Raw genomic sequence first — 20,902 nt, forward strand, 5'->3', positions numbered from 1 at the left:
TGTAATGCATTCTGCTGTTGTACATAACAAATAAGAATAAAAGCAAAGTTCATTACTCTATTATTATAACAAAAAGTAAAAACAATCCATGAGGAACCGAGAAAATGTGGTTGGTCCATGGTCCATATAATGGAATATTATTCAGCCATATAAAGGAATGAAATATTGATATATGTTACAACATGGATGATGCTGGAAAACACTGTGCTCTGAAAAATCTAGCCACAAAATATGGCTAAATACATTACTCCTGTTAGTCCCTTTATAAAAGTACCTAGAATGGGGAAATAAATAGAGACAAAAAACAGAATAATGGTTCATTAGAGGATATAGGCAGAAGGAATGAAGAATGACTTATGATAGGTATGTGGTTTGTTTTTCAGATAATGAAAATATTCCAAAATTAAATGGTGGTGGTAGTTGTGCAATTCCAGGAATATTACAAAAACCAAACAATTGTATATTTTCAAATGATAAATCTTACTTACAATTATTAATTATATTTCAATAAAGATATTAAAGATGTCATAATAACACAGGTCTATAGGCCTTATTTAAAATGTTTGGGCCAGATGTTTCTGTGAAGGTTTTAGATTACAGAAAGAGCAATACATCCCATTTATCATAAAAACATAATACTCCTTAAGGGATGTGGATAAAGAATGTTAATACTTCATTGAAAAATCTTGATATAAATTGTTTCAATCAAGGCTGGTTTTTTCCTCAGTTGAGTTCAGGCAAAACTTGGGAAATTTTAATTTTGTAGAACTTTTGGATTTTTGAAATGTAAATAATGGACACTGGACCCTTATTAAAGATAATAATATTAGTAATAATACAACTGCTGATTAGCAGTTGCCAAATGTCAAATGTCAACTAATATGGCAAATACTATACTATACATGGTCACATATATGATTAGAAATTCTAACTTTTGCCGGGAACAGTGGCATACACCTGTAATCCCAGCGGCACTGGAGGCTGAGGCAGGAGGAGCATTATTCCAAAGCCAGCCTCTGCAAAAGTCAGGAGCTAAGCAACTAAGTAAGACCCTGTCTCTAAATAAAATGAAAAATAGGGCTGGGGATATGTGGAGAGCCTCTGAGTTCAATTACTAGTACCCCACCCTCCCCCAAAAAGAAATTCTAACTTTCTCCTCCAATAGGTATAATTAACCCCAAATGAGGAAACTGAGTTTCCTTATTATTTAGTAAGTTAATTGCTCAATATAATATTATTAAAATAATATGCTGAATATCAAGGTCTATATAAATCAGAGACAATATTACCTTCAAAACTATTTCATTATATAAATAATAAAGGTTCAAAGTGGGATTTTACCTTAATCAAATTCACTGTAGACATTGAAAAAAAATGTTTATTGAAAGAAATGCTAAACACTAAGTGTTAATTTTAAATATTTAAAATATAAAATCCAAACATCTTCAAATATCCCATAATTAAACTATCATCTTAAGTTTCTGCAAACTTTTTATAAGTCCTATGTAAAAGTAAGGCAGTATGCAAAAAAAACGTTATGTTTTATCTTAAAGAAGATCTATCTTTTTATCTACTGATGAGAAATCAGAACAGATTACTTTTTTACTTTACAGGAAACTTCTTAATTCTGAAAATATGAAATGTTTTTTATTTATTTATAGCATAAGTTTATATTCCACATAAATTTATATAACACCGATGTTCCTAGGATAACTAGGGGACTGTTGATATACTGTCTTTCAAGGAAAAGTTTATCATAAGTAAGACATAAGTAGATCTTTCCCAAGGCAACTTTTATTTGTGTTGCCATAGAATTAATGAATCTTGGAGTATGTTGTACTTAAAAAATTCAAGAACCAATATTCTACAATACTAATCTGGTCATATTATTCTATCATTTTAAAACCTAAAATGGGTCCTCATTGCCTATAAGATGCAAACTGCTTTGCATGGTGTTCAAAAGCTTTCTAACCTTAGTCTAGCAGGTCCACATTATCTAAACTCCAGGTGCTTTTAACTATATCCTGTTCTAGGGCACTAAACTTTTTTTTAATTTCCTAATCACAAGATTCTGCTACAGCTTAATGGCTTCACAAACCTTGTTCTTACCTCAATGTAACCTTATCCCTAGTCTTATCTATCTTGAATTCATAGGTGTTCTTGAAGACTCTGTTTCAATTACGTATGTTATCTGTATAATTCCCCTATACATGCCAGACAAATCTGTGATTATCTGATTGACATATAACTCACTAAATACTGCACATGCTTATCTCTATAAGCACTCATAATTTCAGCACAAAACAGTAAAGTATTCATTATTATAATAATGACATATTAACTGATTTTTGTCTTTGGAAATTAAAGTATGAAATCTTTGCACGAGATTTGTTCCATCTCTACAGATGGGAAAAAGAAGTTACAGATTATTAAATGTAAAGAATAAGATCTTCTTGATGTTAACACCAATTCATAAAAGACCAGAGATACTGACATAAGAAAGCAATAATGGAGTAAATCGGGATTCCTTAAATTGAAAAGAAAAATATTAATTTATACACTAAAGTTTATAATTCTGTTCAGGAGTTATAAAAGTTTTTCTGTTTTCCAGATACAAATAATTTATGTTTTGCATGCCAAGAGGCAAAATCAAGTTACTACTGTGTCACTACTATTTGTAGTATGCACAGAAGCAGCAATGAAAGTGTCACATACGCATCTCTGTGGCAATTACTCAACTCTGCTGCTGCAGTGTAAAAGCCGCCATTGACAATATGGAAATAAATGAATGTGGTTGTTTTCCAATAAAACTTTATTTATTAATAATAAAATTTGAATTTTTAAATTTTCATTTCACAAAATGACACGATTTTTACAAGGTCATGTGATAGATATGGTGGGCCAGAGTAGGCCCATTGGTTATAGTTTGCAAATCAATGGTGTGGTTATATTTTTAAATCTGTTCATTCTCTTGAAATACTAGATTTCATATCTGGAATAAATAAATTAGAAGGTCACAAAATTTTATTTAACTATAGAATGTTGCTACTGAATTAACTTTTACAATATATATCTTCTTATGCAGGTAAATTTTTAATTTTCAGTCAATTTTTAAGTAGATTTAACAAAACTATCTCAAGGTACTTCTATACTAGAGTATTCCATCAGGTTTTATACACAAACACATCATGGTTTTTTCTTTTTATATATAATTTACAGTAGGTATCTTAGTGTTTTTTCCCCTTATATACACATGGTCTCATGTTGCCATCACATCAGAAATACAGTTTGCATGGGAATATTTTTAAAATTCAAAACATTGTTCTGTTGTCTTCAAGCATTTTACACTACAGAATAGAAGTTGGAAACCCACCTAATTTTTACTTCCTGATAATAACATGCTTTTGTTCTTTCCTTCCTATGTAAAATATTTTTTTCATTATCATCATTTGAAAATTTTGTGATATCGTCCCTTTTTGTGTTGTCATGTCTTATATAAAGACTTTCTGCATTTATAGGTCTTTCTCAGCTTGGGAAATGTTTTATTTCCTTCTTTTTTTGTTGCTGTTGTTTATTACCTTTTTTTTCAAATGCTTTATTCTATTCTTTTGGAAAAATTATCTATATTATTGTCTCATCTTCAGAATCTACAAATATTTAAAAAATTAAGTGGTCTTCATACTTTATACTCATATATATCATCTTACTTGTATGACATAACTTTTAGCTATATAACTTTTTAAGACTATACTCTGTATTGACTAAACTTTATCACAATATCAATTCTGCCTTTTACTGCTTCAAATACAGATTTTTAATGTTATTGTGGTAGACAGAATAATACTCCCCTGACCCAAATATGTTCCATCATAATTTTGAGAATCTGTGAATAAGTTACCTTATATGGCTCAAAGGATTATGTGGCATGATTAAATGAAGAACCTTAAAATGGGAAGATCTCCCTGGATAATCTAGATGTGTCTTGAAAAGTGGATGACCTTTCCCTGCTATATTCAGAAGAGGTGACTACATAAGAAGCCATAAAGATGCCATCTTGTTGACTATGGAAATCGAAGAAGAGGGAAGAAAGGAATGTGGGCAACCTCAAAAACTAGAAGTCAAGAAAATGAAAATTATCTTTCTGAGCCTCCATAAAGGAATGCAGCTCTGCAGATTCCTTTATTTCAGCCCATTGTGGTATATGTCAGGCTCCTCAACTATAGAACTATAGGAAAATAAAATTGTTGTTTTAAGCTACAAAGTTTGTTGTAATTTGTTATAGCAAGAATTTTAAAAAGTATATATCTCTAATATGTTTAGTTTCCTTGTACTTATTTTGTTTTCTCTATCTTCCTATTATCACATCATCAGTATCTGTCCTTTTTAAATAGAATTTTCCTATCCACAGAGTTCATGTATGCCTGAATATGTTAAATATCAAAGAATGCCCTGAAATGTTCTTCTTTAGCAGAAAATTACTTTTAAGTTTTCATAGGTATGCCTCAGAGTCTTCAGCTGATTTCCTTTGCCTTGATTTTGTGGGATGTTTTGTTCCACTTAATTCATTTTCAAATGCTAAATTTATTTATTTTTATATTTTAAAAAGAGTATATGCTGGTCCTGCATAGTGTAATGTTTTCCAAATATGTTTAGGAGAGATAACCTGAAGGGGAAGAGAGGAGACACAGAACAGACCCCTAGAAACAGAATCAGAAACTGATTACACCTGCCTATATTAAGAGGAAAAACACAACAACAACACTGACATGCCCCTATTGAGAGAAATTCAGTGCTATATTAAGTCTCTATGAATAATGGGAGTATATTATAATGTTCAAGTATATGGTTCAAAAACAATGGAAGAGAACTACATATCTTCAACCCTTCCTATATAATGAATTTGATCACTGGAAGTGTTACAATATCCAAAAAATAATATCTCTAATACCGGAGCCAAGTTTTTCCATCCAGTGTTATTTTCTACCTGGTGTAGGTCATAAACCATAAACCAAAATTAGAACATTTTCTTAGGTATCCATTTGTTATTCCTAATACCCAAAATATTTAAATATCTTCAACATTTAAAGTATGCAAAACAAATGTGCTTAAAATACAGTCAAGTTTCTTTTCTCTTTGTTAAAATTTTAAGCTGTTCAATCTAATTGTTATGCTATTTTTACAACTATGTCCCTAGTAACACTATTATGGAACTAAATTACTTTATTACTATCCCCATTCTCCATGTTCAGTGGTATAAAGCCATGAACTTGACAAGAGTCCCTCATTTATTTACTTTCAAATTCAATGAAACAGATTGTTAAACCTCTGGATGTAGAACACATATTTTTTATTGCTGTTTAACATTTCAAAATTATTTCATAAAAATATATACATACCCATCTCACTCAAATTATCCAAAGATACTTAACATTTCTTCCATATAGGAAATGTTAGATACATATAGTAGCTATGAAAAATAATCAGTTCTAGGACTATATAATCATTATCTCTTCAGTAAGAAATTCTTGAGAGTAGCAAATACAAAATATGTCTCACTAGTTAGTATTGTTTTAGTTATTCTGAAAGAATACTAAGAAATATATATTCTAAGTAGTATTTTTAAGACTTCACAATTACAGCCAAATCTATTGATATCAAAAATGGGGGAAATATGCCCTAGTTCTTTCATGTAGAAACATGTTTCTACATGAAAGAACTTCTGTAGGACCAATATTTCCATGGAAATGCCTTGTGCATTGGACTGAGGGAAGAAAATTATTCTTTGTGAAACTTCATAATTCTTCTACATACCAAATATTTTACATCTCTAAACTTCAGGGTCCCAAAAGCCATTACTTACTTTAAAGATACTTTAATAACTCAAAAGTACTACCACACATTTCCAGTTAACCAGAGGTATCACCCACAATGGAAAACCAGAGCACTAAGTTAACAGTCCTGGCCTAAGATCCCTCACCTTGTGTAGCTTTTCAGTAGGGCAGTTATCTGATCAGTGGCTGGAATATGCTGGTGTATATTATGCCAATGAGTACAGCTATGGTTGCACAGCAGTGATTCTGGGTAAATGCATCTGTTCTAAAAAATGAAATTTTTCTATCAGCTAAATTTTTTTAGGGGATAAAAGAGGGTAGGAAATACTAGTACTTATTTTTGGTGTCCTATTTAAAGCACTAATCTCAACCAGCCTGTTAGTAACAAAGCTGATGTTGTAAACTTTTTACAAATTCAAGACAGTTCAAAAAGACCTACTACTGAACCCCTAAAATCACTAAGTCCATTATCTTGTATCCATTTTTCCTCATTCTAGTTTCTATTAGAAATAGAGTTGAATAATGAAAGAGTCAAAGGAAAGAGTCAAATGTTAAAGAGTTCAAATTAAAGTGCTAAGGAAATAAAAGTTACACATATATATCCTTAAGATTTATTACAAAAGTAAGAAATCTTTCCCTCTTCAATTTCCTCCTTATCCAATGATAACATCTTACATCTACAATTGATATTACAATTGATGCCTACTTTCATTGGTGACTTGAGCAAAGAAAATAATGAATTCTATGTACAACCTTGTAGTGTCTAATCATTAATGGATTAGAAACATGCTCTCCCTTCCTTTCAGGCTATATATGCACGTCATTAAAAAAAAAAAAAAAAAAGGAGGGATGGTGTGGGGAGGGGCGGAGGGCAGGTTATCCTGCAAGACATTTCAGAACAACCCTGAATCATTAATGAATACATTAGTGGTTTCTTGATTATTTCTAATCCTAAAGATTAAAAAAAAAATCATAAGGAAAAATTAAAAGTACTTTAAACAGATTAACCATTTTGTCAAATTCAGATCATATAGACAGATTATAAGCATAAAACACTTTGTAAAGATTATTATTTTAAATACATTTTCAAATCAGTCCTTCCTAAAAGGAAGGACACAAACAAGTATCCCCACTTTAAAGATGAGAAAGAGTTATTACCTAAAAGCAATTAATGGGTTATTACCTAAAAGCAATTAATCCTGCCAGTTTCCTGACTTGTAGGCCAATGCTCTTCCCAGTGTTAACAAGCAGTACAAGTTTCCTTCCTGAAGATATACACTGCAAACCTGGCACAGGGAAGTGAAAGCAGAATTTTAGCTCCTTTGTTTTCTCTCTGGAATGTTTGCTCTGCTGAATCATTTGGGGCCAAGTGATATGAGCAAAGGAGAGGACATTTGAAATGGTTGTTACCCTACAGCCACTGACTGTCAAATATAGACCCAGCATAGGGGTTGAAGGGGAGAGCCTATAATGGGGAACCTCCAGGAATGAATTGTCTCAACTTTCTGAGAAAGTACACTGAGCTCAGAAAAGCAACAGAGAAAAATAACTGCAAGTGAAGAGAACAGATTCCTAAACCCTTCTTTCAGAATCATCCACATGGACACCAATGTCTCCTGGATTAAGGGATTCACCAAGCACCAGGTAAAGTAACCCGGCTCCAACACCAACACCACAAGCACCAAGTCACTCTTCTCTGCAAATATTTTAGTCTGCATACTTGTTCACTAATAAGGAGAAACAGGAAAACGAATAAGCAGAAATGATACACGAAAGGTAGGCCTGAATGAGAACTGCAGAACCAAGAAGGCAGCCCAGGGGGGTGGGGAAGGAAGGGTCGCAAGATAATTGACAGCAGAACGGTACCAATCCCTAGCCGAGTGGAAAGCCTCAGGAAGTGGGCGGGACTAACGTTTCCAAGGCCCAGCGGCCAGCACCAGACACGCTGGCAGGGCAGGAACGGCGCGTTCCTTAGCAACCGCGGCGGCCACGCCCACCCTGCGCCCAAACCCTGCGCCCGCTCTCCCCTCAATCCCACCTCGAACGCATAGCTCTCGGGGAAAGGGTCCTTAAGTGATTACCGTACCTATTAGGTTTCCCCAGCTCCGGGTTCCTCTTACAAAATCTCCCTTCCCCCAGTCCGCTCAAGAACCGCTCCCAGGGGCGGAACGATCGTGTCCTAAACGTTTTGAGGACTCAATTAAGGAGGTGCGCCCGTTTTCAGATCCGGGCCCGGAGCTTTCTTTGCAGGGTCTCCCCAGCCCCGTAGCCCTCACCAGATACACACACACACACACACCTCCGCTCAGCCAAGGCAAGGGCTGACAAACTTCGTGTCCGGCTGGAAATGTTGCTGTCCACCGTCCTGTCACTCAGAGGCAGGGGCGGGACGAGCCAGGCGCACGCCGCTATTCCCACAGGGCGGTTCGTAAAAGGGGCAGGGCTCACTCGGCAGAGGCGGGACCAACCCTCAATCTTCTCTCTGATTGGTTGGTCTCTCTCCCGCCTCTGCGCGATCCTGAAGGCTAAAGAGCGCCTTGAGGCCTTTCCTTCCTTTTGAAATAAGTTAGAAGCTACCACACCTGTCTGGCAAGGTAGAAATGTGAAAACTGACTTATTTTACAGATACAGGACGAAAAAAAGTTATTGTGATATTGAACAGGCCCCACCCCACACACCCTTATACTCCCAAATGGCACTCAAAGGCAAGTATCCCTAGGTAGAAGTCTGAACTGTCTTTGAAAACAGTGTATTGATTGCAGCTTTGGCCAGCCAAAAAAAAAGAGGGAGAGAGAGAGAGAGAGAGATAATGAAAGAAAGAAAAAAGAAACTTTATATTAATTTTAACTTAAAATTTTAGGAAAGCTAATTGCTGAAATATGACCCACAACTAGGGTTTGGGGTCAGTTTCAGGTACTTAGTTTTTATGAAATAAGGAAGAAATATTATTTCTATAAAATAAGGAAGAAATATTAAGATATTAGTTATTACTTGGAATACATTTGACAATCTAATACTTTATGTAATATATTTATATAATCTTACAAAACCCACTAAGAGAAGTTATTATCCACAGCCTATGAACAATGAAACATAGGCTAGGAGAGATTACATTTATTTAATTATTCAACAAAATCTAAGTGTCTGGAGTCTTTTTATACTTTAGTAAACTCAATTTAAATGTCCTTCAAAAAATCATGCAACTTCCAGTTTAGTTTTTTTCTTGATGAATTATAATTTACCTATCTCTGGCTAGTCCATCATCTTAAAAAAAAAAAAAAATCTCATGAGAAAGTAGCATTCAAAAAAAAAGAAAAGTATAAATAGAATAACCAGAAGGTTCTCTGAAATTTCCCAGGATATCATGGCCAGGAATTGAATCCAAAATGTAATTTTATTTTGTGTCCTCCTAAATCATCTTCTAGTCTCCAGTTAATCTACCAGAAATAAAGGTAAAGTTAAACATGAAAACGTGATTATATTAATATCCTTAATCAGGTTCCTGGTGTGTGACTTTAAAATAGCAAACCCCACCCCTTTTTTAGCATATCAAACCAAAACCAAGAAAAACAGTATCTCTAGATAGTGCTTTGAGATTCAATTAAAATGCCCACCATATTGTGATAAAATTGTTGAAATAAAAGAAACACATTCCAATTGCAAATGATTTTATTTTCTTGTCCTGCTGAATTTCTAAAATCTGAAAGCTTGCTAACTGCAAATAACTCTACAGAACTTTCTCAGTTTGTGAGACTCCTAGTCTTCATTATGTTTTTTTAATCTTTCAAAAATATCTGGTTTTAGTCTAAAAAGAAAGAATTACAATTGTATGTTAAGTGCATTATATAAATAAGTACTGCAAATTTAAGCATTGAATGTATTTATTTGAATCCATTTCAAATAAGTATAAGTATAGCAAATACGTTTGGACATTCTCACATATATGTGAGAAAATACAAATATACATTTAAGTAAATGCATTATATGCTTGTAAATTTATAATATTTGAAATAAACACAGTTATATATTATCCACAGGTACAGCTCCAGATTTTTGAAGCATATATTCAAGTTTTTTGAAACTCTATACCTTCGTATCTAGTTACACACCCAGTATAAAATACTGTGCTACATATGAATAATAAATTTTTAAACTATATCCCTGTGAAGAAATAAGGAAAAAAGATCAGATAATAAGTCTATCCCTGAATTACTTGTGAACATATACTTAAGAGCTTGTCTTAACCAATTATTCTACATTTTACTGATATATAAATGAGCACTAGCTAACTCATCCTATAGTATAACTATTGTGAAGTAGTTTTATAAGTTTTTCAAAATGTGCTCCAAAAGTAATGTTTCCAGTTAACTTTTAATACTCCCCATACTTGGAGTATTGAGAGTTTTGTGCTATTCACATCTCAGTTATTTCTATTGCACATCATGCTTCTGCTCCAAAACTTGGAAAACGTGTGATTTTAAATTATTCCATATTATAAATGTACATTGGAAAAAATTATGAGGAACTAATATAACTAAGCAAATATTAAATATATTTTTGAGATATACAACAAGACCTAAAAGACTTAATGTAAAATAAAGCATTCAGATATATTTTATAAATATACTTATTTCTTTATCATATAATGTCATATATTAAGTTCTATTTGTGACAAATTGAAATATACACTAGAATCTAATAATTATGTGTGCTTACACCTTTGACTTAAAATAATACACTTAAAAGTTTCACGGGATCAATTTTACTCATTTGCAGAAACTTGTTTTATTAATCATGAAATTTAAATATCTTAAAATGATGATTCTGCCAAAATATTGTGAAGTCTATTGAATACATTAAAATGGTAAATATAACATGAAATTATTTAATTTTGTTTAGAAGAGGTTTATCTTATTTTAATGGTTGAATTATCAAAGTACCTAGAACTGATTACTTAATAGGTCAGACCCATATTGCTATTTGCCCGCATTCATCTTAGGACAAAATCAGGGAAACATTTAGGGTGAACTTTGTTTAAATTACTTAAAGAAATTATTTTTCATGTGACTTAATTTAAGAAATCTTGCTGGGTGTGGTGGTGAATGTCTGTAATTCCAGCAGCTGTGGAAGCTGAAGCAGAAGAATTGCAAGTTCAAAACCATTCTCAGCAAAAGCGAGGTGTTAAGCATACTCAGTGAGACCCTGTCTCTAAATGAAATACACAAAACATGGCTGGGGATATTTTTCAGTGTTCAAGTGCCCCTGAGTTCAATCTCTGGTTACACTCTCCCCCCCAAAAAAAAGCTCTGTGATCCCCTAAAATTTTGCATGAAAGTCATGGTTTTGCCTTACAGTACTATATTTAAACCACTTATTAGAAACTTGAAAATGGGAATGGTCTTCTTAAAAGAAAAGCTTCTTTCTCAAAAGTCAGGAGATTTGTAAACCACAGAAAATATTTTCTGTTGACTTGTACAACATTCGAAATTATATTTGCATAGCACATATAAAAAATGAATTTCATGGGAAGAATGAACCTATATTATTAAGTCATTTTTCAACACTTGTTTGTTTTTAAATAATTGAATGCAAGATGGTCTCTGAAATCATGAAAAATTATCTATTATAGATGATATATTATACATGATATATTTAAATAATGTAAAAACATGTGTAGAGAATAGTTTCACATAAGTGAAAGAAAAATGGAGTCACAAATTAAATACTATAAGGATGCAATTTCAAATATGCAGCTATGTGCTGCATCTGTAAAAAATGAAATGTAGATAAGACATATCTTATAGCCTAGCCAGTTGAAAAGACTCACATTTAAGCTTTTTCTCTCAATTTATTGAACAATTAATATATGTCAATAATTCTAAAACATTTCCCAAATCATGATTCAGCTTACAAATAATTCACAGATAGCATTTTCTCTCATTAATAAAATGAGAGATAATAATGGCTTTTACAGATGATAGCCTCCTAATGTCCAGGTGCTGACTCAGTAATCAAAGTTGCTTTGATTTTGTGCTGCTCATCTCAAAATGAGCATTCCCATTTCTCACATCCAGGGAAAAGAGCTACTGCATAATCCCATAGGAGCTTCATGCATCCTCAACAAAGCACTGGGACTTATCAGTGTATATCAGGGATGTATACCTTGCTGCTCAATATTATTGATAAGATTCATCAACATTATATTCATTTAATACTACAGTGCTAAAAGCAATCTCCATCTGCTCTTTTTATAATACTCTAGTTTCTCCCCAACTCCAGTATTCCAGAGTCCCTTATAATGCTTCATTTGTACTTTTGTACGTAATATTTCATCACTTTTTAATGTATTTATACATAATTTATTTATTTATTATGTGCATTGTTTATTATTTATCTCTACCCCAAGAATGTAAGTTGCTTAAAGGTATTGATCCTTCTATAAACTGATGTATCCCAAGGGAACCTAATAAACACTCAAGATAGGGTTTTTGATTAAATTGCCTTACATAGCTATGGTTGATTTATTTAGAAATATTCTAGTGCTTGAATATACCACAATTCACATTTCTGTTCTGTTGTAGGATTTGGGGATCGTCACTAGATTTCATCTGTAACAAAATTATTGTATAAACACATGAATTTTCTAATGCAAAATTTCCAGACATTCTCTTTGGCTTATAATTCAGAGTAGAATCAAAAAAAGTTGTAGATCAAGTCCATATTCTAAATAAAAGGAAATTACCAAATTGTTTTCCTGAGGTATTATACCCCTTTGCCCTCCTAAATGAAATGTTTATAGTATTTAAATACATTAATCTTTTCAGAAAAATAATTTTTGTCTTGATAAGTTTATTGTTTTTTATTTCATTGATTTCTGCTCTTACCTTTATTATTTATTTTCGCCTTATTAAATTTTCTATGTTACTATATCTTTAAGGTATAAACTAAAATAATTGATTTAAATTTTTATTCTTTTCTACTGTAAGCATTTAAAACTAGAATATTATGACTAAGAATTGCTTTGGTTTTATCCCATGCACTTGAAATGTAGTTTTTTAATTTGTATTCCTTGGGAAATATGTTTTAATTTCCTTAGCTGTGAATTTTTCTTTTATCATTGGGTTACAGATTTAGAATTATGCTGTTTTGTTTGCAAGTACTTAAAGATTTTGTAGTTTCTAGTATGGAATTTAATTTCATTAGGATTAGAGAACAAACTCTTTTAAGAATTTACACTTTTGAAAATTACTGATACTTTTTAAAAATAGCCCAGCCTGTGGTTTATCTTGGGGTGGGGGTAGGTATATTCTACAATTGTCAGATGTAGTGTTCTATGGATGTCTACTGTAGTCTATATCTTTTTGGGGGAGTGGGGTAACGGGATTGAACTCAGGACTACTCGATCACTGAGACACATCCCCAGACAAATTTCTGTTTTATTTAGAGATGGGATCTCACCAACTTGCTTAGCGCCTTCCTTTTGCTGAGGCTGACTTTGAACTAGCAATCCTCCTGCCTCAGCCTCTAGAGTCACTGGGATTACAGGCATGCACCCACCGTGTCCAGCTGTAGTCTATATTGATGTTTTTGACATATTCTATCACTTACTGAAAAGTGTTAAATCTCCAACCATGCTTGGGCATTTCTTTGTCTCTTTAATTATATTAATTCTTGCTTCATGTATTTTTGCAAGTCTGTTAGAAACATACATTATAATTTATGTGACTTCCCTGATGAATCAACTCATTTAGCTTATGGAATTGTGTAGGTTTTCTTTTTTTCCAAATCTGTGGTTATATCTAGAAGTCTACTTTACCTGATACTAATAAAGTTAAACTGCATTTCTTAGGCTTATTGTTTCTACTAAATTCATTCCCATACCTTTATTTTTAAGCTACCTATGTCTTTCCATTTAAGTCTATCTCTTTTAGACAGTGTTTTGTTGAGTTAACTTGTATTATCCAGCCTGAAAATCTTTAATTCATTATCTACTTTATATTCCACTTACACTTACTGTAATTATTGATATTTTATTGAAAGATATACTATCTTTCTATATATTTTCTCTTTTCCAATCCTGATTTTATCTTTTGTTTCTCCTTTTCTGATTTCATTTGGTTCAGTCAAATATGTTTACCATTCCTTAACTTTATTTTAATAAGATAATGGCTTCTATTTGCTTTTTATCAATATTTGTTTTATTATGTTATTAGAGGTCATTCTGGGGTTAACCATTTGTATCCTTAAATCCTTTCTGAGATTCATTAGTGTTATCTCCACTTAATGTTACATTGCTAAGAGTAATCTCCTATGTTCCTCTTCATGCAATTCCTCCTTCATGCTATGCCATTTTCTCCTCAACTCTAACAACTAGAGCTGGAGTTCACAGTTTCACATTTCACACATAACACTTCACAATTCCCGTTCATACATCACACTTCACAAATGTAAGAAACTTATAAGAGTATAATTCCATTTATCTTCTTCCCATCTTGTTATATGTTTCTTTTAAGTTAGAAAAACTAAAAAATGCAGTTACTTTGTCCAAAATAATTGATTTTTTCAAGGAAATTAAGAGATTTCACTTTTATATTTACTCCTTATGGTACATTTTGTTCTTTCTTACATTTCCAGTTGAATCATTTCCCTTCATATTACAAAATTATTTTTTATAGTATAGGTGTATAAGTGATATTTTCTCTCAACTGTTATTTGCCTGAAAATATCTTTATCCTCTTTTAAAGTTATTCTGATTTTTTAGTTGAAAGCTTTATTTTATTTCTCTCAGCATTTAAAATGTTACACAATTGTCTTCTTTCCTCCATGTTTATAATGCCAGATTAGTCATTACTTATGTTGATGTTCCTGTTTGTAGTCTGTCTATTCTTTCCACATCTGTCTTCAAGATTTCATCTTAGTTTCTAGAAGTGTCATTACCATGTGCTTATGCATATAAGTTTATTGAAATTTATCCTACTTTAATTTTCTTGAATGCTGGATATGTAAGCCAAAGTTTCATATCATTTGGGAAATTTTGTCCATGATTTTTTCAAATAATTTTTCTGGCCCATTATAATTCTTCTATCATTTGGGGATTCCAAGTATAGGAATAATCATTGTGTCATCCAGGTCCCTTCACTAAGGCTGTGTTCATTTTTTAAGATTTTACTCACTGTTCTTCAGATTAAATGCCCTACTCAGCTCCCTATAATTTGATTTGAAGCTGATTTAGTGAAGCTTTAGATTCAGTTACTGTAGAATTCCTAGGATTTCCATTCATATATTTCTAGTTTTCAACTGAGATTCCTAACTCTTTGAATATTTTCCTGTAAGTCTTTGAATATGTTAGTAGTAGCTGTCTTATTCACATTACCTGATAATTAAAATGTCTATGCTTTCTTTGAGGTCACAATATATTGACTACTATTATTCCTGACTATTGGTCCTATTTTCTGTCTCTCTGCATGTCTGATAATTTTTTATTTGATACTGAATTTATTCAACCATTTTCTGTTACCATAACAAAATACCTGATATATTCTAACTTTATAAAGAGAAGGGTTTTATTCAGTTTGCAGTTTTGGAGACTGAAAGTTCAAGATTCCCCAGTGATTTGAGCTCTGGGAAGAGCTGATGGAGGATAGCATCATGGTGGGAGCATATATGACAGCAAGAGACCTCATCACAAGATAAGAAGCCAGGGAGATTGGAGTCCCACAGTTCCTTCCAAAGACTTGCTTCTAATTTACCTAAGGACCCCCCCCAATAGGTCCCAGTTCATAAAGGTTCCACATCACCTCTACATCGCCAAACTGGGAACCAAACTTCTAATACATCAATTCTTGGGGGACAAACCACATCAAAACCATAGCGTGGGATATTGTAAATGATATGTTTTAGAGACTTGATTATTTTATATTATTTTGAAAAGTGATTTTTTTTTTCTAGCAGCAAAATGAATCGTTCTCAATTACTTTGCATTTCTATAGTATTTTTATGTGCTCTGTTAAGGTAGATTTGTTGGCATTTCCAAGACACTCTACATAGGCTACCTCAAATTACAAATTCTTTTTCCCCTTATGTTCTTATCAAGGCTTGGTTTTAAGCTTCTTAGTGTAAGTTAGGAGTAGGCTTTTCTTTATGGTATGGTCTTTGCACCCATTTGCATCCAAAAGTCTCATCAGTCTTTTGCATGACCCATTTCTGTGGTTTCTTTGCTCTGCCTGAGTTGGAATTTGATCTCTTCAGCCTAGTTAATCTCTAATGTCATGATTCATCTTTAAATTTATAGCAACCAGTCTTTAGCAAGCCTTTTAACATCTTTCATTGTAAGTGCACAGCCTCATTCATGGCCAAGGACTTTTAGGAAACTCTCAAAACTTTCAACTCTCCCTTAGGTACTTCTTTCTTCTCTTCAATATCCTGCCCTGTAGAGGCTAGCCATTTTCATGGCCCCAAACTCTGAAATTTGACTCCACAGACCAGTGGGACTGGTATGTTCTGCTTGTTTTCCAACTACGAATATTGTAAATAGGAAATTGGTCCCAAATAGAGAGCTACAGTGAATACTACTCATGTTGTGATCAGGAAATTGGTTCGAAACAGAAAGCTACAGTGAACATGGGGATCATGTCAAATGTTTCCCTTCTCTCAGGAATCACAGTTATGTGCTGACTCTTTCATAATGCCTGAAAAATTTCATCTCATGTTATCTTGTACAGTAACTTACATTAAAAAAAGCTAGTCAGTTTTCAACTATTCTGTCATAGCATGAAGCAGAAGTCCATATTGATGTTTGAATTTTTATTTTGTATTTTGCAATTCTGCTAAAGTTTCCTTTAAATATTATTTATTTTCTATACAATAATTTCCTCTATAAATAATGACAATTTTGTTTTCTCCTTTTCAATATTTTTAATTCATTTTCATGGCATAACAACCATTACAATGCTGAATAGAAGTGATGGTGGCAGGTATTATATTTTTTCCTCTCAAATGGAAAGCTTTTAACACTCATTATGAAGTATTTCTTGATTGTGATTTTTTTTAAACTAGGTTAATGAAATTCTTTTTTATATCTAGTTTTCAAAGACTTATTTTTTAAAGACCATAAATGGATATTAGCTTCATCAAATTTTTATCTAGACATTTTAAAATGATCATGTTTTTAAACTTTATTATGTTGGTAAAATGAATTCAATTAATCATTTTCCAATGTTAAAGTGTACTTCAAGCGCTCTTCTACTATCCCAGGTTTAGTTGAAACCCTGGCTTATAGTCCAGATGAGCAGCTGCTACTACACAGGGCTGCAGCATATTATTGGGAACCTGAACTTTAGGTACATCCTCAAGTATTATTGCCACACAGCATGACCCCACCTAGGAGGGTCATGTATCTAGGCCAAGGAAACAGGAAATCCTACCAGGTGGAAGTCTTCATAATTTTTAGTCCTTACAAAACCAAAACATGAACTGGATCTTTACTGGGTCCCAGGACCTGTTACTCAAGGCCAGCTTCATGATTTGAGCACTGTTTGGGCATATGGCACATCACACTTAGAGAGTTCCCATGTTTAATTAATGCTCTACTGTTGCTATCTTGAAATTTTTATAATTTTATCTTTGAATTTATGTTTTGTAAGTGAAGTTTAATGGGACATTAAAGCATGTGCATAAGCAGAGAAAATAAGCACAAGATAAAATGTGCACTACCATTCCTTGATATCTTATTTCATAGAGAGTTCATGATGCCCATGAGCAGGGAAGTCTCATGGATCCATGATATGAAGTTTCAGTGATATTTAAAACAAGTGTTAGATAAGTGTGTTATGGAAGTCACTTGCTTCCGTATAGCATTGGGAGAATGTGTACATATCAATAAGTAAGATAAGAACAGTTGAGCTTGATTTGCAGGATTTCCATTTGTTATGATTTAGATCTGAGTTGCCCCCCAAAAGCTTCTGTATTAAAACAGGAATATTTAAAGGTGTTATCTTGTACAGTAACTTACATTAAAAAAAGCTAGTCAGTTTTCAACTATTCTGACATAGCATGAAGCAGAAGTCCATACTGATGTTTGAATTTTTATTTTGTATTTTGCAATTCTGCTAAAGTTCCCTTTAAATATTATTTATTTTCTATACAATAATTTCCTCTATAAATAATGACAATTTTGTTTTCTCCTTTTCAATATTTTTAATTCATTTTCATGGCATAACAACTATTACAATGCTGAATAGAGAGCTATAACCTAATCAGTCATTCCTAGTTTGAATGAACTAGGTAACTGTGTGCAGGTAGAGCATGGTCAAAGGAGGTGGGTCACTGGGTGCTGCCCTGGAAGGATTCATCTTTCCTGTGGCTCCTTCCCATTTATCTCTCAACTTTCTTGCTGCTATGAGGCTAGCAGTTTCCTTTCCCTGCTGCCCTTCTGCCATAGTGTTTTGCTTCACCTTGGGCACAAAATGATGGAGTTGATCAACTGTGTACCCAAACTTTGAAATTGTGAGCCCACAATAAAAATATTGCCAGGTGTTTTGGTCCAGTGACAAAAAGCCGACTATCACATTGCTATTTCAAGAAGAACAAAATGTAAGCTATGAAAAATGAATTATGTAATTGCAGCAATTCTATATATCACTGTTACCTGTTCGTTTAAAACTGGCATTGTATAATATGAAATTAAATGAAACTTTTCAGGCTAATGATAAAAAAGTATATTTTTTCTTTACTTAGAATGGTATTAAATAATGAATATAAAACATGAGAAATTGAAAGAAAGATGGCGAAAGAAAGCAAAAATATTTTATATTTTTCTACTTTTAGTGGCACATTATTCCTGTTTTAGTTTCTTTGGTTTTGTTTTGTTTTTCTTTTCTTTTTCTTTTTTCTTTATTATTTTATTTTGTTTGTAACAATAGGCCTCACATGCACATTTTCCCCTGGCACCTACAAATTATAAAGCTTGGTCTGATACCATTTCATTACTATGAAATTTTGAAGGTTGGCTTTAATGATCCCACCTCTGCAGAGTCACAGATCAAATAGTATAACATATTTGGTGCAAGAGAGGAAAAGGAAAAGTTCAAGATAATGATATCAAGTCTGAGCTTCACAATATATTCTGGTCCCCTATTGCACTCTCTTCTTTACCCAAGAAAGCACAAATGACTACCATCTTGTATAGGTCTGGGACCTCTTATCCCAAACCGCATGATTCTTGTATATTTACCATGTAATATTACTAGCTTTGGGGAATTACTTCCTTCATATACCGCTGCTGGCTACCAACCTGCCCTTTGCAAACAACCAGCGCCTGCCTGGATCTCCTCATTAGTTTCACATCAAATACTTGAAGATCAAGTTCTAATTCAGGTTGATAACCCCATGCCATCATCAACAGAACAGCCTACATGGTTGCCAGCTCCTCTACAGCCAGTGAGAATCCATACAGGAATAGTAGAAATGTGAGACTAGGAAAACCTGAAATAAGACCACTTCCCTGACTTCCAAGGTCATGCCCAGTAACAAACAGGACTTTTACGTGTATCATTTGTTGACACCTTCCTTGGATTATTGGCTCATCCCTGCTGTAAGGCCAAGACCGTTATACCCTATAAGTATGCCAATATAAGGTATTCTGGATATGGACTTCTGTCTTAACCCATAGCCTCCACTCCAAACTAGTCCAATAGAAGGTAAAGACCAAACTCTTAAGCCCCAAGCACTTTTTCAATGAGCTTATCCTATTTCAGGGAAGTCAGACCAACACCCAACCATCATTTTTCACCTTCTACTTTAAGGAATGGTATTGTCACTATACAACCTAGAAGAAAAAAAAAATCATTATTGTGTAGATGGTATATAGTTTCTCCAGCTCAGTTTTTGGTGGAAATCTTCTCAGGAGAGCTTCTTAATTGACTAATAGTATCATATGATCTAATGTATCATAAGATAGAAAAGTTCAAGGAGCTCCATCATATCTAGCAATCTCAGTTATGAGGTAGCTCCTGATTCATCCTCCCACCCCTGATGCTGACTACTAGGGAATCTGACTTATTCACCAACTCGGTACTTCGTAGAGGGCTGTGAAAATGGATGTGGTGGTGCCATGGTACCCTTGGACATCTTACTGTGTCAGCCTTATATATTATTCATAGCCTTGTCTTGGACCAGGAATAGGATGTGAACCAACAGAAGAGGAAATACAGGCAGAAGACACTGTATGTTTCCAACAGAAGCTTGGAGGAGAATTTGAAAAATGGTTTTGATTTTAGAGTTCTGCACTCCCCAAATCTGCCTCTACTATGCAATATCTGGAGGACCTGGCTCTTATTTCTGGTAGGGATGCTTGTATGTCTCTGTTCATGTCTCTGCCCCAGTCAGAACAAGTGATCATGAAAGAAACATTAACAACCAAGGGTACCTGTTTTGTAAGGTTTAGCAAGGTTTATTGCCCTAGCCTCCTGCACTTATGGCCTCCCAGTTCCTGCTGACTGGAGGGGAAAGGTTTTTGTTGTTGTTATTTGTATGTTTGTTTTGTTTTGTTTTGTTTTAGTAAGTTTAGGTAGATGGACATTAATTAGACAATTCTCTCTTTTCTAATATAGAAAATTAGTGATATAAATTTCTCTAGTCACTGCTTAATTTTCCTCCCATGAATTTTAATGTTTTCTTTTCATTTTCATTTATTTAAAAAACTTTTAATTAATGTTTTATTTCTTATATGATTAATGGATTACTTAGAATATATATATTATATATGTTAGTTTATATATAATATATACATATATATTAGTGTGAATAATTGGATATTTTCCAGACATATTTGGATTATTACTTTTCCACTTAATTCTGTTGTTATAGAGAATATACTCTGCATAAATTTCATTATTTAAAATTTATAGAAATCCATTTTATGTCCTAGAATATCTGTTATCTTGGTAAATATTTCATGTGCACTTCAGGAGAATACTGCTATACTTCAGTAAGTTTCTACGTATTTAAATGATGTCTTGTTGTTTTATAGGGGCATTTATGGCTTCTATATTTTTCTGATTATATATCTTTTT

At 33.1% G+C, this 20,902-nt stretch overlaps 1 protein-coding gene across 6 annotated transcripts in view; it reads right to left on the minus strand.

The window, feature by feature from the left end:
- The window catches only part of Triqk (triple QxxK/R motif containing), a 75,133-nt gene extending 66,868 nt beyond the window's left edge, over positions 1-8,265 (minus strand). Inside the window, exon 1 of one of the 6 annotated variants that reach the window (XM_015485954.2) lies at positions 8,131-8,265. The gene's annotated coding sequence lies outside the window, so the exon portion shown is untranslated. The other 5 variants (XM_048782788.1, XM_048782787.1, XM_048782785.1 and 2 more) reach the window with 5 other exon arrangements.
- Positions 8,266-20,902: the final 12,637 nt, after the last annotated feature.

This window comes from Marmota marmota, unplaced genomic scaffold (genome assembly GCF_001458135.2).
Source record: "Marmota marmota marmota unplaced genomic scaffold, marMar, whole genome shotgun sequence".
In the NCBI taxonomy this organism is placed as follows: domain Eukaryota; kingdom Metazoa; phylum Chordata; class Mammalia; order Rodentia; family Sciuridae; genus Marmota; species Marmota marmota.